The sequence below is a fragment of the Cydia fagiglandana genome, chromosome 6 (assembly GCF_963556715.1).
Source record: "Cydia fagiglandana chromosome 6, ilCydFagi1.1, whole genome shotgun sequence".
NCBI lineage: Eukaryota > Metazoa > Arthropoda > Insecta > Lepidoptera > Tortricidae > Cydia > Cydia fagiglandana.
The window spans coordinates 6,962,007-6,983,111 of NC_085937.1; the positions used below are offsets into that span (position 1 = coordinate 6,962,007).

The following is a 21,105-nucleotide window of genomic DNA, read 5'->3' on the forward strand; positions in this document are numbered from 1 at the left end:
TCTTAGTATCTTTTCTTCTTCGGCTACCTACTATCTATAATGTCCTAACGGGCGTCCATTGCAAAATCTCTCCTAATCATTGTCACAGAATAAATAATAGTACTAGGTACAGAAGACTCACTCTCTAACAAAACGCTTCTGTCACGATCAGCACAGATATGGCCGCTAGGTGGCGACAGCGCCACGTGCGGCTTATGGCAAACCCCAAAATTGGGGTCGAACGGATGTAGTTTTAGCTACCTGTAGCAAAGCGACGAAATCGCGGAGTGAGCCACGCCTGTCATTGTCCTGCTCAGTCTTCGGAGCACGGCCGCATCTTCGAAGTTTGTCAATTTTTTTGTGTTGTTGGACCAGTTTGGCAGTTTATCCAACCATGTGAGTTCATAAATAATGTTCTACATAGCAACATTTATTTCATTGATAACGAGATTACTCTAATTCATTTCTAGTATTCCTTCATAACATTTGGCGCCCAATAACAAAAAAGACTACAAGCCAGTTAACTCACCGCCTACTCAACAACTGACTTGTTTAAACTTCGCTTCATAAACTGGAGGCAAGCCAGATCAGATCACGAAGCAAGTATGGATAAGCTACGAACGATCGATTGCGTGTCCACGGCGTGGAGAGCGACATTTGAAAAAGAACATTTTTATCCTGAGGTTTTTAGGGTTCCATACCCAAAGGGTAAAACGGGACCCTATTACTAAGACTCCGCTGTGTCACCAGGCTGTATCTCACGAACCGTGATAGCTAGACAGTTGAAATTTTCACAGATGATGTATTTCTGTTGCCGCTATAACAATAAATACTAAAAAGTACTTACGGAACCCTCGGTGAGCGAGTCGGACTCGCACTTGTCCGGTTTTTTGTTCGTGTGCTGGTAGTAGCAGTGCCATTTCACAAAAACAAGTTCTTGGCTAATATAGGTACTCTATTTATTTGTTTGCGATATCTATTCGAGTCTTCAAAGGTTATATACATACATAGTTATATTATAAATAATGTTCAATTTAAAACTACAACAGGTGATCAACACTCATTAACGAATAGTCAATACAATGTTTTTCGACATAGGTAGCAGTCGTCATCAGATATATCGGAGCGGCCGAGGTGCTCAAAATATCTGAACACGCGCTCTACCGCCTTGACAATATAGAGGCGTGTTCAGATATTTTGAGTATCTTGGCCGCTCCGATATACCTATCTGAACTCGACTAGCTCTTGCCTTAATAAAAAGCATTAAAATATTTCATTTTATACCAATACCTTTACATCTCCGGTCTCGATATTGCGGCCGGACGGCCCGAGGGTGGTGGGGGGTGGGGGGAGATTAATAGCCTGCCCCCGGGACCACTGAGCTTGGCGGCTGTCAAATGCTCCACTTTACCAAGTTTACCAGTTGCGCTTAGTTAAAAAATACTTGTTTATACAGGTACCTAATAGCGATATTGAGGGTTCAACCCGTTCAACTATGTTATAAACTAGGTATGGGAAACAGCCGGCGTATTATGGATAGCTTTATCCACGTGATAAAATAACTCACACTTTTTAACCCCATTACCTTTACCGGGGTAGAAAGTGACGAATACCATTTTATCACGCTGTCACGTAGACAAAAACAACCATCATATCCGTGCTGGGGGTTCACAGTTTTAATATCTCAAACAAAATTAAGTATGAAATTATTTTATGGTAGGTACTTACCTACTTTGGCCTTTTCAGGTGATTTTTATAATCTGAGTTGGCTAGTTTGGCTACTATTATTTTATATCAGCACAAAATCTTAATATTTGATACGGTTAGGTAATATACTCGTACAGTGTAAATTAGGCCAAGCCCTCAGTATATTTTCCATCCCCATCGTAAAACAAAAAACAACTTTTATGTAATGGGACGTATACCAACTAAGAAGAAATACACTAGGTAATTATTTTTCATACTTAAGGCGTGCGCCTTAACAAATTTTATGAGCAATATTACTCTGTCTGAACTAGCAGGCATTTTTTTCTGCATTTCGCTACGCTAGTTTGGGTAGGTGATTCGAAATGTATCTCTCAAAAATTCTATGAAATCATACAGCAAATAAATATCGAATTAACTCATCAGCGCAAACTAACCTAACCTAACCTATCTATCAGTTTCCTGAGAAATTGTTAATATTACTTTGACTATCTCTCGAACCTAACAGCAATCGGATTTCGACCGTATGAGCAAGACATGGAGTATCTTTTAAAAACTACTAGTAACTCATAGCGTAACTTTGGAAAGCGTGACGCTGACTGTCCTATCCATTAACGTCCTTTGAGGAATGCGTCTCTTTATCGTCTAAACTTCGAAAGCTCTTGAATTAGTCAATTTTCGTAGCTATGTCAAGAACTCGCCACATTTATTTTTATATTTTATCGCCTTGTTTAACAACAACACAAAACATATTTTCTAAAACTATTATAAATAAATATAAAAAGATGAAAAGAGTAGGAGATTTGACTCCTCCGACACGTCAAGTTTCAAGATCATACAAACTTCGTGACAAATCGTTTAGCCTTGACTTAATAGACTATTCCTATTCCCATCGGCTATTCTACCCTTGCACAGAGCAAAAAACAATTATAACACCCGCGATAAACCATCAAGCTCATGTCGATATCTTTTCTAAAAATTACTGTCATTTTAACTCCGACAAAATTTGATTTCAGAACACTTCGTAAATTGCTCTCCCGGCAAGCTATAACGAGCTCAATCCCCAATGCCCCAGGGTGTAAATTTGAATGTAATCCGATTGTAGCATTTAATTTCGCGACCCTCCGCGTTAAAAGGGTGGGTAGAGGGTGAGGCCCACAATTGGCGTGCCTAATAAGCTGCCGTGATTAATTTTTCAATGGAACTTTATGAAAAATGGCACTTCGCGTGTCTTACTTTCGGAACCTCTAATCTTTCTTGATTGTTTTGTTACGATTACGACTGTATCTTGTCCGAATAAAGTCCAGATTTGAAGAAAAGCATAGATGGTTGCGAGTTTCTGTAGATTGTTGTAAGACTTGTTGATTGGGTGTGACGACTGACAATCCAATTCTTGGCTACGGAAAGGGTTTTGATTGATGCCCGCTTCAGATTTGAGGCCCGATTTCACCGCTAATTGAACAAGAAATTGTCGCGGCTCTTTTATAAAATCTGACTCTTCATTTTTCAAGTAAGATTAATGAGGGAGATTGGATGAGAAAAGTATTTTGTTTGTAATTTTATACAGTTTAGATATCTACGTCAGAATAAAAAAGTGCGAGATTTATTTATCAAATGAAAAGTTGGTATGATGATATGTTCTTAGTTAGATCATTTCCACATCTATGAGGTTATCTACAGCAAAAGATCTAATACTTATGTCTTATAATCAAATATGCTTGATGAAGATATTAGAAATCAGATTATTTCTATCGTCATGGAGCCCAAAGGACAAATTCCCACTTTTATTTTTTTATTAAACCATGCTCCAAATTTGAAAATATAAAACTTCTGGGGTCCAGGAGGGATCGAAAATTATCGTAGGTAAGTACCTATAGAGGTAATTGTGAAGTCAACATTTTATTTTGTTCTGCAGATAGAGGCCCCAGAGACTCTTTAAAATTCTTGCAAAGGAAGAAACGTCATCAAAATATAAGCGACTAGTTTGCCCTTCTAGTTATCTCAATATATCTTGTAAGACAAACATTAACCCTACTGTCGTAAATAGCTATTAGGGTCATGCATGTGTTAAATTAGTCTTTACGTTTAGGTTACTATTTTTACTTTTGTATATCATGTTTTACTTTGTGCTCACATATTATGTCAAATGAATTGCGTGGAATGTTTTATATCTAGTTATAAGTCTAGGATTCATGCTCCTTTCATACGTGCTTAATATTGTATCTATTTATAAGTCTAGGATTCGTGCTCCTTTCATACGTGCTTATAATTAACGAGATTGGCAGAAATAAATAAAATTCACTCTGCATATAATACCCGCTAGTTCAGAGATACAAATCGCCCGGCCATTCCTATATAAACCCGCGCCATTTGTAGCATATTCAGAGAAAAAAATGGATTCCCGCTCCGGACGCCGCGCCGAGCGCACGCGTGCATTGACGTAATTATCGAAAACCGCTCGCTTACCGCCGCGTCGAGCCTGGCTCCGCGTGCTGGTTCTCTTACGCCCTGCCACGTCGAGCATTGCTCCGTGTGCCTGTGTGTGTCATAAAGGATTGCAGTGCTATTATAAAAAACCACCTGAGACAGTGACTCTTTCCAGTGCCAAGTGCCACCTTGCCGTGCGTGAGTGTAAATATTAGAGACAGAGACTCCTTTTAAAAATCTCTCAAAATGCCCTCTTTCGAAGATTTCATTAGCTTCTATTACCCTCACTTAATTGAACAGTGGAGGGACCATCAATCAAAAAACCAGGCGGCCGCTGGTGAGGACTCCTCCAAACCACCTGCCGCTATCGCGGAGCAGTCACCATCATCGAAACAACCTGAACAGGATAAGGCAGGTAAGACAGCACCCCTAAAAGACAATAACATCAATAGTGACGAAATAATTCGCATAAAAGCGCTTAGGCGGAATAAAACTAAAAGAATAACGGGCAACCCGGACATTCCTTCCGGCGACGGCGCGCGAGCGCTGTCCCCCTCTGACGCGCCTCGGCGCGCGAGCGTGTCATCCCGCTCGCACCCATATGCCCGCTCGCAAGAGCGCTCCCGCTCAAATACGAGCGCACGTAGCGCTCCAGCTCCGCGTTCACGATCACGTTCTCGCTCACCTCCTTCTGAGGTAGATACAGACCACACCCATGAAATAACCAATACACATGGTAATTACCCTAACACCCTATCCAATGACAATAATATATTTGTGTCCCCCGCCCCTCCAACCCCCTTCACGCCCCAGGTACTGTCAAATACTCAGTCCCAATCGCAATGTGACTTAACACAAATCTCTCAAACAAGCACCACACAAATAGACGCTTTTTCTGACAACACCAAATACTATTCTGACATGGATTACGAATCTCTTAACTCTGATGATGACTTCACCTTAGTTGAAGGTAAAAAAGTGAGACGTAAGCGTAAAGCAGGTCTAAATTCAAAGCCAGGTCCCGCTACGAGTATGACCCAAACAAACCACAGTAAACATATTAAGAACAGTAAATCAACTAGCCACAGTGTATACCTTAATAACAATATCACCAAAACACAGAACAGCTTTGAATCACTACCTCAAGACCAATTCCCTATTGCTAGTAAAGTCAACACCGACGGTAGTGACCCCCGCCAGCCCAACTCGGCTACCGAGACCCAACCAAAAGAAATTCCTACAAAAATCAAAAAACCGCCGCTCATAGGGGTTGAGGACCCCAGTAGATGGAAGAGACTCTCTCAAGAGGCTCAAAGACTTAAATTAGGTTACCTTTATGCCAACATAGGTATCGACAAAGACACAGAAGAAACCTTTCTTTTTATTCAAACACAAACCCCGGCTCAATACTGGTCCTGGAGACGTCTGCTTGTCGACGGTTTCTTCTCCTACCCGCCAGAGGAGGAGAAGAAGTTGCAAACTGTTATACTGGGTCTCCCCGTTTCTATGGAGCTCAATGACATCATGGAAGACCTGAGGAGTCAGGGCCTTCCAGTACTCGAAGTACATCGTATGCTAAAAGGCCCTAAGCGCGAGCCGTTTAACGCAGTCAGAGTAGTCTCAGAACGAACTGCAGAGGGTAGAAAAGCATTCAACGTAAAGGCAATTTGCGGACTCAGCGGGCTCAAGGTAGAACCCCCCCATAGAAGTCTCCGCCCTCCGCAATGTTATAATTGTCAAAGATGGGGCCACACTCATAAACACTGCTTGCTCTCCCCGAGGTGTGTCAAATGCGGAAAATCCCACTCTACCGATCAATGTGACCGCATTAGGGACCCAAATACAGGCCTCTATCCTACACATTGCTGTAATTGTAAACAAGATCACGTGGCTAGTTTTACACAATGCCCTAAAGCCCCTCCTCCCAAACAATCTAAATCCAGAAGGGAATTTACCTCCAACTCAAACCCTGTAGAAGTTGTAAACGCTTGGCAACGCCCTACTCCAAACACGCAATCAGTCATGAACTTCTCGCAAAGTCAACCACACCCACTCCCCCCCCAGCCCCTTCAAAACCTAAATCAAAAGGGTCACCAGCCTCTCTCCGATTCACGCATTAGCCCTCACCAAGCTCATTCGCAACCACATTTTCAACATGGATCTCTTCACCAATCCAATCGGCAATTCAACAACAACTACCCCCCCCTCAGAACTCCTAGATCAACCTTATCTGATCAAAAGCAGGGTAATCACACCGCTAATACCCCTAACTCAAACCAGGGAGCGACTCAGCCCCCTAACCTGCGTAATCCATCAAGAGCGAGAGGCTCATCCTCTCAGCATATGAATCCCTACCCCAACCAACCCCAAGTACCCATAAACCACAACCACCTTACCACAACCACGCCTTATCCAACAAACCCTCCCATGGGCGATCCCACTGCGGATCTTCAATTGGTTATGGATTTGGCCAACGCTTTGGATATTGACGAAGTCTGCCTATTAGCATCACGGCTGAGAAGCGCGGCCTCCCCTGGCCAACAACTTTTAATAATGGCGCAACATGCCAATATAATAAGGACTGTAAGGAAGTTATGCTCGCCTGTCACTCATAATGTATAATACACCAAACCAAAGATTGAAACCTAAATCGCTTAACCTAAGCTTCCTAAATATAAATGGCATTCTTGGTAAAAAAGATCAGATAGCCTGCCTTCTAAATGAATATAAATTAGACCTGCTACTAATACAAGAAACTTTCCTTAAACCCAGTCGTAGTACCCCCAAAATAGCTAACTACTCCTCCACCAGAGTTGACAGGGTAGGTTCTAGAGGTGGAGGCACCCTCATTTACTACCGGCGTGTTTTGCACTGCAGTCCAATTGACCTCCCATCCCTTACCAATTTAGAGGCTACAGCTTGTAGGGTTTCTCTAAATGGTCACACTCCTATATCAATTATCTCCGCTTACCTTCCTCCTGATAAAGCTATAGTAAAATCCGACCTTGAGGCGGTGTTTGGCATTGATGAGGCTGTCATACTGGCAGGCGACCTCAATGCCAAGCACAGCCAATGGGGCTGCAATTCTACCAATTCAAATGGCAGAAACTTACATAAATTCTTGCTTTCCACTCCTATCATAGATATGTTGGCCCCACTAGAGCCTACCCACTTCCCGCATAATCCTCAACACAGACCTGACGTCCTCGACGTGGCTTGCCTGAAGGGTATCGCCCTGAGGGTGAGTTCCATTCAAGTCATCCATGAAATGGACTCGGATCACCGTCCTGTTATCCTCCGCCTAGGGTCTCCTGCTAGTCATACACCGGTACTTAAAAAAGTCACAAACTGGGTCAACGTAGGGATTGAATTACACAAGGAAGACTGCCCTCTGAACGAAATTTCTCAGCTCCCATTAACCACTAAAAGTAACGTAGAGTCTGCTATTACTTCCCTCACTAACGGCATCCGTAAAATCATAGACAATTGCTCAAAGGAAATACCAGCTGAAGATGACCACAAATGGCGTCTCCCAGATGACATTAGGGATCTAATAAAAAACAAAAACTTTGCCACCAGGGAATACGACAGGTTTCCTTCGCCTGAAAATAAAAACACGCTCAACAGACTCCGAAGACAGGTGAAGGACAGGGTGAGGGAGTTTAGAGAAGATAGATGGAACGGTTTCCTTGAGGAGTTGTCTCCCAGCCACCAGGCGTACTGGAGGCTGGCGAGGTCCTTCAAGGCAGACTGTGTGGTGTCTATGCCACCATTGATCCGACCTGACCTCCCGACCCCAGCCTTCACTGACGATGAAAAAGCGGAAACATTAGCGTCCAGCTTAGAATCTCAATGCTCTCCAGGCAAGGAACCCACAGACCCTGACCATATTCCGCTGGTGGAAGAGATGGTAGACGATAGACTCTCAACTGCACCTAAAGATCCCCCCCCCAGATTAACTTCCTTTACAGAGGTCAAATTCCTAATAATGAAATTAAAACCGAAAAAAGCTCCGGGTGAAGACACCATCACAAACAGACTGCTACGTTTACTCCCGGACAACCTGATCAACATTCTAGTAGACATATTCAATGCTGCCCTGACTAACTGTCACTTCCCGGCAGCCTGGAAGGTGGCAGTAGTTATAGGAATACCAAAAATTGGAAAACCAAGTAATGAGCCAGCAAATTACAGACCTATCTCCCTCTTAAACACGTTAGGCAAACTGTATGAAAAAATTATTCATATACGGTTATTGGAGGAGGTGAACTCCAGAGATCTACTAATACAAGAACAATTCGGGTTCAGAGCCCAGCACTCGTGTATTCACCAAGTACATCGCCTAACAGAACATATTCTCTACTGGCTGACGAACTGGAAGGGGGTTCCAACAGGAGCCATATTCCTAGACGTAGCTAAAGCATTTGACAAAGTCTGGCACAGTGGCTTGCTCTACAAGCTGCTTGAGCTCCAAGTGCCAGACAGTCTCGTACACATCCTGCGAGACTTCTTGTCAGAACGATGCTTTAGCTACAGAGTCGAAGGAACCCTTTCGGTTCGTCACCCGGTAAGAGCGGGCGTCCCGCAGGGCTCGGTTTTGTCTCCCACTCTCTTTGCCCTCTATATTAACGACCTCCCCAAGATCCCAGGAGTTCACTATTCCCTTTTTGCCGACGACACCGCAATCTACGCCTCCTCCCACATCCCCTCAAGATTGACCTCGCTTCTCCAGCGGGCTATCGACTCCCTTGGGAGTTGGTTTGACCGATGGAGAATTGAGGTCAATCCAGATAAAAGCGCGGCTGTTCTCTTCTCCAGAAAGAAACAAAATTACAACAAACAACTGGAATTGCACCCACCCATCCAACTCTACGGCAGGCCCATAAACTGGACTGAAAAAACTAAATACTTAGGGGTCACCCTTGACAGGCAACTAAATTTCAAATCCCACATTAAGACCGTTCGTGACAGGGCCGCCTTCGTCATGGGTCGGCTCCATCCAATGATAAACCCTCGTAGCAAAATGGCCACTAGAAATAAGCTAACCATATTTAAAACATGTGTAAGACCTATCCTAACCTACGCTAGTGTTGTATTCGCACACACATCGAAGCATCGTCTCGAAAAGTTCCAGATCCTGCAGAATAGATTTCTGAGGAGTGCAGTCGGCGCTCCGATTTATATCAGAGTGGCCGACCTCCACCGAGATCTACGAATAACTTCTATAGCTCACTTCATGAACATGACATCGAGACGATACTTCGATAAAGCACCCCACAACCCCAATCCCCTCATCAGGGAGATGGTTAAATACACCCCACATCCAGTTTCCGCCTCAAAAGATAGACGCCCTAAGCATGTCCTCAAGGACCCTGAGGATAAGCTCACGATAGCCATAAACAAAGGTTCCTTCAATCCGCCTAGGCGCTTTCCCGTAGGCCCGTCAATTGACGTGACAAACGTGTCAGAAGAAGAATTTGACTCTTTATTGTCTCAACTTAAAGAAATGGGTGCTGTCTTGCGTGCTCCTTCATGCAGGTATCGCCCTAACATTACTAAAAGGAGAGTGGGTGAGAGCTCGGGACCCGTCAGTCGGTCATCCCCGGCTCCGCCCTACGATCCGGGTTGATATCCTTCGCTCCACTGTCCAATTTCATGTTACTAACTTACCTACAGACTACTGACATTCACTTCCCTAAGCAGTTTTTATTTCTGACTGACTCACCGACTCATTTAGACATCATCACAACAAAGACCTGAGTCCCTTCTGGACTCTGGCACCCTCTTTTTCCCCGGTGCGTCCCTCCGGGACGCCCCGGCGTCATTGCAATAGTGAAAGGAGAAACCTCCTAACTTAGTTGAACACCCAAAAAAAAAAAAAAAAAAAAAAGCATATTCAGAGAACTCAGAGAGCTTAACTCTATCACTTGCCTGAACACTCTCCAGTAAATAAACTCAGATATATGTGTTTTTATTTCACACAACACATATTCCGGTAAATGGAGGTATAGCGGACTTCGAGACAGCACGACGGCCAGCGCGTTCCAGCGGCGAGTTTCTACGCTTCACCCAACGAACCCCTCATCACGAAAAGTTACAGTCTACACTCCACAGTTTGGTCCTTCGAACCGGATGAAGATAGAAAAACGTACGCGCTGAGTTTCAAGCGACATAGCTTAATTCAGAATCAAGAAAGAAACACGTACGCGCTGAGTTTCAAGCGACATTGCTTAACTCAGACGGCAAAAAAGAAACAAGTACGCGCTGAGTTTTAAGCGACATTGCTTGACTCAGACGGCAAGACTGAATAAAGAACGCGCTGGGCCTAGAGGTTCGCTTCGGCTCAGACCCAACCCCAATACCTTTCCGTACCCATTTACCGGCTTGCCGGTCGGACCGTGCAGCGTGTAGGTCGTCCTCCGCTCACGTGTCCTGGCAACTTTCGTTGCATGTGTCACATGGTTGATACCCACACACTGCTTTCGAACGGACTAGCAAACCAACCCCGCGCACTTTAGAGGTACCGCACGGTACCTACGCGCCAATGTACCATAAACCGCCGGAATTGCCTACATTCGGCGGAGATATCACCGAGTGGATATCATTTAGGGCAGAGTTCGAAGATACGTCGCCCATGTTTAGTGCCGTCAATAACGTCAGTCGGATTAGGCGCGCACTTAAGGGCGAAGCTCGGACGGCCGTAAAATCAATAATGTACACGGTTCAGGATCCGTACGAGATAATGGAAGCGCTGGAACGGCAGTTCGGCGACCCTGAGGAGATTGTTCTTACGGAAATTCATAACGTTAAACGCATGCCGCGTTTATCCGAAGACAATTCTAATATAACCTCATTCGCCGCGCATGTAGCGAATGCCGTCGCTACCATTAGATCCTTGCGTCAAGAGAAATACTTGCACGCGCCTGAGCTCGTGAATAAAATCGTGGATAAATTGAATCTGATAGTGCGCTATGAATGGGCCAAATACAGGCAGTCTAACGTAGAATCACCCGGGTTAGTTGCGATTTCCGAGTTTCTTAACGAAATTAGCACTGCGGCCAAGCGCATAAACCGACATAAGCCGTCTAACAGGTCACGGAATGCAGTGAACGCGGTTTCCTCTGTGCGCGAACCGAGCAGAACGAGCCAAGCTCTCTCTGGGTCGCGCGCCCCCGCGTTCTACCGTGACACGTCTGACGAATCACGGAGTGCAGTGAGTGCGGTTTCCTCTGTGCGCGAACCTAGAAGATCGAGCCAAGCTCTCTCTGGGTCTCGCGCCCCCGCATTCTACCGTGATGCGTCTAGTGGATCGCGAAGTGAACGAAGCGCGGTTTCCTCTGTGCGCGAGCCCAGTCGATCGAGCAGCGCTCTCACTGGGTCCCGCGCCCCCGCGTCCTTTCGCGACTATAGTTCGGATTCGGAGTCAGATTCCCGCGAATCATACACACGTGATACGAGAAATAGATCGCGTTTTAATAAATCGACCGTAGCTCAAGTAAAGCACCGCGATAGTAATTTAAAGAAAAAGCCAGCGTCAACCAGAGCTCAGCCCAGGCAGCAGACATCGTCTGTCTCTGTCTCGCGCGATGCGTGCGCCATATGTAAGAACGGCAAAGAACACAAAGTTAGTGAGTGTTCGAAATTTCTAGCCGCGACTATATCTAAGCGATGGGACTTGGCAAAGGGTGCTAAATTGTGCTGTAGATGTTTAGGCGCGAGTCACCCTAAGCCTTATGGGTGCCAATATGTCGCGTGTGGCATGAATCAGTGCGAAGCCGGACATAATAAACTATTACACGATCGAAACGCGGCCGCGTCCGCGAGCGGTAATAGTGTCCCGGCAGCACCTGCAGTACTCAATGTTAGACTGCCGCAGACGTGTCACAAAGTCATGCCTGTAGAGGTGTCGGAACCGTTAGGTACCGTCCAAACCCTCGCGCCACTTGACGAAGGCGCGACAATGACTTTGACGCTACACGAAACTGCGGACAGAATCGCGCCCGCGGTACAATTGGTTGGGCACGCAAAGCCTAATACCGCGGACGACGAGGCCTTACAACTTGTGAAACGGCATTCTGAGGTAGAATCATTAGGCGTTTCGCAAAAGTTGCCTCGGGTCGACCCCGACCAACGTGCGCTAGATTTACTAGAAGCCACCTGCGAAAAGATACCGGGGGAGCAAAGGTATCGCTCGGGCTTACTTTGGCGGTCAAATAACGAGAAACTCCCCGATAACCAAGCGCAAGCATTGCAACGGCCGTACAGTCTAGAACGAAAGCTAGACCACGATGCGAAACTTAAAGCCGAATATGCAAAGTGTATGTTGCTTGACAAAGGTTACGCGGAGAAAATGGACTCGCCACCGCCCCCCGAGGCACCCCGGACGTGGCCTCTAGCGCATTTCCCAACTTTTCACCCGCAACGCGGCAAAATGCGATTAGTTTGGGACACGGCCGCCACAGCTTGCGAACGTTCGCTTAACTGCGCGCTGTTGGCTGGCCCCGACCTGTTAAAGTCACTTTTTGGCGTATTAATGCGCTTCCGCGAAAGTAAAATCGCGGTGTTAGCCGACGTCAAACAGATGTTTTTACAGATCGAAATAATAGAGCAAGATCGCGATACGTTACGTTTCGTTTGGCGGACAGGGATCGATTGGGACAGGCCTATATCCGTCTCCCTCGCACCCGCGTGGCGATCGTTCATTAATAACGTACGGTTAGTTCGCGCCACCGCTGGTAGTCTGGTTGCCGCCGAGGTTTTCAAAGCCGTATTGCTCGCTAAGAAAACGTAAAGAAACTGCATGAAGGTGACGTAGTAACGAGGAACGTGGCCCAGAGGCGTAATCGCCCAGCTATATCCTGGCCTGGATGGCCATTGTTCGCACACGCGCAGGTGACGTCCGCCGCCCAGTTTCTAGACTCATCCCCATTTACTCCGCGCATGAAGACGGTGTTAACACACGTGGGGGAGACTGTCGTAAATAGCTATTAGGGTCATGCATGTGTTAAATTAGTCTTTACGTTTAGGTTACTATTTTTACTTTTGTATATCATGTTTTACTTTGTGCTCACATATTATGTCAAATGAATTGCGTGGAATGTTTTATATCTAGTTATAAGTCTAGGATTCATGCTCCTTTCATACGTGCTTAATATTGTATCTATTTATAAGTCTAGGATTCGTGCTCCTTTCATACGTGCTTATAATTAACGAGATTGGCAGAAATAAATAAAATTCACTCTGCATATAATACCCGCTAGTTCAGAGATACAAATCGCCCGGCCATTCCTATATAAACCCGCGCCATTTGTAGCATATTCAGAGAACTCAGAGAGCTTAACTCTATCACTTGCCTGAACACTCTCCAGTAAATAAACTCAGATATATGTGTTTTTATTTCACACAACACATATTCCGGTAAATGGAGGTATAGCGGACTTCGAGACAGCACGACGGCCAGCGCGTTCCAGCGGCGAGTTTCTACGCTTCACCCAACGAACCCCTCATCACGAAAAGTTACAGTCTACACTCCACACCTACCAACGCCACAGAAGGGGCACATCAGTTAACCCCACTCGCGCTCCCGAGGCGGGCAAAGTCGCGGGATGCGGGCGATCTGTGCTCTCGTTAATATTGAGATTTAGCCCATTAAAATACTCGCTCCAATGGTTATTTATCGTGTATCTTGTATGTTTTTAAATATTAACCACTTGACGGGTCTTGTAATCTTGTTATAAAATTTCTACGATTTTATTTATCGGTTCACCATTCTAGATAGTAGGTATACACCGAGGTATACCTATAGGTCTACTGAGCACAACCTTAGGTTCTCTTGCACACTACTTCGCGTAATAGACGCGGTCGGATTAACCAACACGTATTATAGAGGAAGGACACCAAAATCTCAAGAATCGAACGACTCTATAATATATGACTTTTTAAATATTAAACTCGCGTGTGAGACTCGAACATATTAAAATTATTTGATACTCGTTACTCATTAGATCAGGAAATGAATGCCTAAAAAAAGTTGTAGAGGGAAATGCTTTGGAACACAATTTTTGACTCCGTAACTTTGTTTGGACTAGATCCCTGATAAGAATCCGAATAAGATCCCTAAATAAACTTTCAAGAGCAGATATCTCAAAAACTATTCAAGATATCGAAAAACTTGACAAAATAAAACTTGTAACAAATTTAATCAGCTTTCGGTTTGTCTAAGTAGTCATGTCGCTAAGACGCAAAGTTTCCAAGATATAAGTGAAAAACCGTAAAATGAGACCTTCTAACCCCCCTCTACCCCCCAGCACCGGAGCTACGGCCGGGGACTTTTGATACGTTCACCTAACTAGTCCAAACAAAGTTACGGAGTCAAAAATTGTCTTCCTAGCATTTCCCTCTATACCTTCTTATTGCTTGGCCTACATACCTACCTATATTGTATAAGTTGAATAAATGCGCGCTCGTTCAGCAGAGATGGTGCAGTCGATGCTCCAGTGGAAGACCCTCGACATGGATACTTCGTTTTTATTCCTCGTATTGTCGAGAGTTTATTAGGCTATTGCTACCTGAGTATAACCAGTTAAAGTAATTTTAATATGACCCCGAAGAAAGGCGGATCCATGGTCTAGAAATGCACTACGGGCACTGTAGCTACGACTTAGAAGTAAGAGAAAACACTCAAACTGTAAACACATAGCAATCTTATAACGTTGCGCGTAATCTGATTTTCTAAAGTAACGTTTATGTCAGGCGCTGCAATAATCTAATAGGGGCTATTACTGCAATGTTCTGCCGCCAGAGAGCAGAGCACTAGCAAATATTGTAAACCATAGAGCAACTGTTTTGATATTTACCACTAGCTTTTCGGTGAAGGAAAACATCGTGAGGAAACCTGCATACATCTGCGAAGAAATTCATAGGTGTATGTGAAGTCCCCAATCCGCTTTGGGCTAGCGTGGGGACTATAGCCCAAGCCCTCTCGCGCATGAGAGGAGGCATGTGCTCAGCAGTGGGACGTATATAGGCTGAAATGATGATGATGATAGAGCAACTTATACTAATATGCCTCAAACAGTTTTTTGAGAAGTTCTCACTATAACTTTGATGCATCAAAGCGGTTTCTTAACAGAGGCCTATCGCGAAACGAGAAAATCGAAATTTCTTTATCTGCCTCTTTATCGCACGAATTTGCAAGACTGATAGAGAGGCAGGCAATTTGACATTTGCGCGATTCTGGAGATACTCTTGAACGATTTCCGCAGGATGTGACTTACACGCGTATTCGGGAAACGAGATAGAGATCAACTAGATTTACATTAGATATCGACTAGATGTGACTTGGATATCTAAGTCATAACTTGTCGAAATCGTTCAAGAGGACCTCCAGAATCGCGGAAACATCAAATTTGACATATCTATCTTGTCGAAATCGTTCAAGAGGACCTCCAGAATCGCGAAAACGTCAAATTTGACATATCTATCTTACAAATATCTTTAAATTATCCATATCGTAACTTGTTGAGGTCTAGTACAGATCTAATACATTTTCAGAATCGAGCCGTTAGAGATCCAATTCACATCTAATAGATATCTTACTCTATCTAACGTAATAAAAGTGACATTAGTTGCCCGAATTGCGCTACAAAAGAGAACTAGTTGATATCTAAACTATAACGTAATCTAGAATGGATCTAGTACGTGTCATCTCTTGTGAATATCTTGAAGTTCGAATACGGCAGTATAACTTTGATGCATCAAAGCCGTTTGTTTGCAGAGGCCTGCCGCAAAACGAATAAATCGAAATTTCGTTATTTGACTCTTTATCGCACGAATTTGCAAGAGTGATAGAGGCAGAGAACCTTTGAACTGATTATAAAACGCTTGTACGGTCATTTTTGTGGCTTCCGTATCGAGACAAGCCAAGCAGCTTATATGTAGGTATTATGTGCATTGTAGCTCACTTCACTTGTAGGACCTGCATAATAAGTACCTAATTTATTTGTTCGATTTTAAGCCTAAATCGCAGCTTTAAATAAACGATATTTTTAATTATACCGTCAGTTCGGCAGGGTAATGTAACTTCAATCATGCCGCCAGAGTAGGTTAGGCACTATAGGCAGGTATCTAGTGTACTTACCTACCTGATAACTACTCAGTGGCATGGTAGAATTTAGGAAATCATGAAGGGGATTGTAGAATTCAGGAATTCTTAACCTTTCAGCGCTCACGGCTATCTTAACCCATGACATGACCCATGGCTTTAATAAACATCTATTAGGTACACACTAGAATTTGGGGTTCCCAAAATTAAAAATAGGACAGATCGGTCCTACACCGTTCAGGTATACCTACCTATAGATAGGTAACATGTTGTAATCAATAATCCTTCGATGCTTCCATATCCTCCCATTAACTGCCAATACCATCAGCATAAACGTCAATTAAGCCCTAGGTATTATCTCATCGACCGCATTGCGGCTGACTTTAATTACTCGCACTAATTACTACGCGTTCCGATCCGTCCTAATTGGCGTCGTCCGACCAGACGCGGTCCGCCCATGGCGCGATTACTACCATCAAATCTACCATCTTAGCCACACCCACCAAACAAACAAAACTCAACCTTAACAACTTACATACAAGGGCTATAGTACTGGCATTAGTAACGTGGTAGGTCGAGCCGGACGTGCGCGGGGGTGGGGTGCGACGCGGAGGAGGCGGGGCCCTCCCTTCGCCCCGCCCGGGCCGTCTCTCGGCCAATAGCGGCGCGCCAGCCGAACGAGTTCACCTTGCCCATACGTCCCGGTGGGTCCTTTTATTTTTTGAGGGATTGCATTCGTTTATGGTTTTGAGTTTTGCTGCGGCGAATACCTGATATCTTTTGTTTGGGTTTATCGGTCTGACCAGGTAAAGAATTTGAATTGTCTTTTTACTTAAGTTTTTTACCTGTTTCTTGACTTTATTTATCTAAGGTAAACATAAATTAGTTTAAAAGCAATCAATAATACATAGGTAGGTATCTACCATAAAATCATTACGTATTTACTGCTTTTGTCAAAACAAAGTTTTATACCATTCGTGTGGGTTCTGAATTTCAACAAAGAATTTGGCTGCAGACGTTTATGAATATGTAATGCCAATTGCCAAGTGGTTATAAGTAGTGGTTAAGGCGAGGAACTCTCGTCTTAATCATTTGAGATACGATACATTCTCTAAATATTTACCTAGGTAGGTACGTATTAAATATAAATGTTATATTTGAGACTTTCATCTCTATGTGATATGTCTCTCGGGTACAGGCCGCGTAGCCAACCTGCCAATCGCTAACGCTCCGTAGCGATCGAAACGCAACTGTCACTGTCGCACTTATAAGGAAGAGTGATAGAGAGACACAAAGCGTTTCGTTGTCGAAGCGATAGCGATTGTCACCTTGGCTAGGCCGGCAGCTTACCTACTTGAATGAACTTCGCTCGATAGAAATAAATTCTTAACATTACTTTTTACACTAAATTAAATTTACTTTTATTCGATCGTTTTGGTACCCAACTCAGGTCGTTTCAATCCCGGACATAAATGGCGTTTGAAGATGCTCGCCTTCGGTAGTACATAATAATTATGTACATAGATACATAGGCAAGCCGGGGCTAATTTGGCTTACATATTTCCTTTACAACTCTCTTCAAACGTCCAAAAAAAAGCAAGCCGGTGAGAATCGGCTTTTATGGACGCGCCGCCACTGCTACCTACCTATTTCTTAGGTATTAGGTAGTCAATGAGGTAAATTGAAAAGTCGTTCAGGGATCAGGTTATTCTCAAATCGTGTTGATCTCTTGGTATTTAAGGTTAGGTAATATAGAGTTTTCGTATAAGCCGTAAACATTTCTTTTCAATAGGTAGGTACTATGATATATATACACACTTACCTATAGGTCTTTATGCAATTTTGTGCAAGTCGTAGTACTGCTAATGTTAATACCCAGAGTTTAAACCGGTTACATGATTCCTATGAATTCAGGTAGAGATTAAAGGCCGAGCCACACCGGCTTGCGTGTGCGTGACGTGCGCGTGTGCGTGCGCTAAAATGTTGGAGCCGCACACGCACACGTCACGCAAGCGGTGTGCCATCTCTCATAAGGATCTGTATACTACAACGCCGCACGCGCACGTGCACGTCACGCACACGCAGCGGGTGTGCACAGGCCTTTATAGGAAGAACTAGTTATTTGTAGGTAGGCACTCACTAGTGGTATATAAAAAATATGAAATACCAATACCCATGTAAATAGAAAACGGTTCAATTTGTCCTTGTTAGTTATTAATTTCTCCTGCACCAACAATATGTCTCTCTTTTACCCAATTGTGGACTGGTAGAGAATGCCTTTTGGCATAAGTCCGCCATTTATCCATTATTCTTTATTTGTGTAATAAAGTTTAAATAAATAAAAATAAAATAAATAAAAACCGAACGCCCGTACAAAGTCACATCGCGCGTTCCGCGTTCCTACTCACCCTCCGTCACTAAAACCAATAAGAGGCGAGGGTTCCCGAGATCCCGCCCAGTACCGAAACGGCCTATGTACATAACTACCAATAGAATTGAAGCCTTATGTAACAAAGTTTAGAGTTGGTTTTTCTATGTGTTAGCAATGGAATTAAGAGTAAAAGGTAATAAAGTGTAGGGTTTTATTTTTGGTTCCGTGTCGCGTTCGAGTAATTGCGAAGTCCACAGATGGTCGATACTGTTAATATTTCGAAAGGAATTTTATTGATACGTACTTTATTAAATTCTCTTTCATATTGCTTACACAGATCATCGACGTACTAATAAAGATAAGAGCGTGTGTACAGGTATTAATGACATTAATATCTCATTGACAATATAACTTTACTTATTATGTACCTACCTATGTACTACTACTTCAACCTAGCATGTAGCTCAATTAGTAGATAGGTATTAGGTAACTACCTAATTGAAAAAACTTAATGTCCTATTTAAAGGACATTAGGTTTTTAGAAAAATATGTTGCTTTTCAAAAAAGCCTAATGTCCTATAATTAAGTAGTCTAAGCCTATATAGATATAGGTACCTTATTATGAGGTATACAACAATATTATTAACCTCGTAAGACCCAAGCCAATTTTTGCACTTTTGAATTTGGAACTTTCATTTATTACTATAAAGGCCGAGCCACACCGGCTTGCGTGTGCGTGCGCTAAAATGTTGGAGCCGCACACGCACACGTCACGCAAGCGGTGTGCCATCTCTCATAAGGATCTGTATACTACAACGCCGCACGCGCACGTGCACGTCACGCACACGCAGCCGGTGTGCACAGGCCTTAAGAGTTCATAACTCGAATTAAATTTGTACTTGTAAACGTACGCGGGGCCTTACGAGTAGGGTTGCCAGATGGTCGGGATTTGGCGGGATTCTCCCGATTTTTAGCATGTGATCCCGATTCCCGACAAAGTGTAAACTGTCCCGAAAAACAGCTTCACGTTATAAAACAACAATTTCAAGTTCCGAACTGTTGTCGAGCGAGCGAGCTGACGTAGTGCCAATAATGTAAAACATCGTTGTTTTTAATACAATTACTTTAATTTGAATGTATTTTTTTCCCGACTTAAGTCCCAAAATCCCGAAAAATTGATATTGTTTCCCGATAATAGCGCCTTTCGATCTGGCAACCCTACTTACGAGGTTTGTCCTTATATTGTATTGCATGTCCTTTATGTAGTACAACAATAACCCTATTAATCTCTCGTATAGAATGACAGGTTTGCATGGGTATTTAATAAAGCCTGTTATTATATTTTTTTACCAAACGATCGCGAAAGAAACCAGTATAAGTAAATGTTGTTGTTAACGGAGTTTCTGTGTCTATCTCTGTCACTCCAATAAGGTAATGGCTCCTCTACACGATGGGCCAACGCCGACCACTCCAAGGGACGTATTTATGCGTTAGAGGGAGCAAGTGATATTGCTATCTCATTCTACCGCATGGCTGTGTCCCTTGGAGTGGCCGGCGTTGGCCCATCGTGTAGAGGAGCCATAAGATAGCCTCCTAAGACCCAGCCATACAAATGAAAAACGCAAAAGTTGCCACCAACATTTGAACCTTTGGTGTAGGAAATAGAGTTGATTTTGCGTTGTTTAAAAACAAAGCTAAAGCAACTCTGTTCCAATGGCATATGGTTTAAATTTCATTGATCTAAATAAGTACTATAGATAGGACTTTGGGCCTTAGGAGGATAGAGATAGAAATATATAAAAAATCGAAGCTAGCGAAAAACCCCGGATACTTTCACTGGTTTTGCTTGTTATTAATACTCGGTAAGTGTTGACAATAGCCGAGTGCACGAGGGTTCTCGGTTCGATTCCCGGGGAGATAGTCGCCAGCTGGCCCGGCAGGTGCGCTGTCTTTTGGCAATTATTTTTTAATACTTTAGGGCCCCGTGTAGGTACTTTTTTGAAAACGGAACTATTTTTGTTTACTTTACAAGGATAGTGAGGTAGTTAAGCATACCTACTATTATTATATTATAATAGTTATTTAATGTTCCGTTAAAGACGTGCCCTGCAATAAATAAATATGTGTGTATGTGTGCCGCAACACAACACAATTCAATAATGAATCAATGACTTAATTGAAGTAGATACCATTATCTAGGTATGCATTTAGTCGAAACTAATAATTATTTTCCGCGTAATATCTTAATTATCTAATTTCTTGCCACGACTAATTCTTTAAAAAAAAATAAGAGCCGACAGTGAACATGCAAGTTTAACGAGCTACAATAATGACTGAACCCGCGCTCTCACGCGAGTGAACAGTCGTTAGGGCTCCTGTAGGTTGCCTGCAAGTCCCACAATAAGCCTTATCTCCTAGGTACAATCAACACGTACTTATCATTACGGTGCTAACCTGCCATCCACATCACAGAATTTGCAACCCTAAACAGTGCAACCTAAGATAAAAATTCGCAAACACT

The 21,105-nt window shown here is 43.5% G+C and overlaps 1 protein-coding gene across 1 annotated transcript in view; it reads left to right on the top strand.

The window, feature by feature from the left end:
• The window catches only part of LOC134665096 (polycomb group protein Pc), a 35,297-nt gene that overhangs the window by 11,222 nt on the left and 2,970 nt on the right, over positions 1 to 21,105 (top strand). The window lies entirely within an intron of this gene.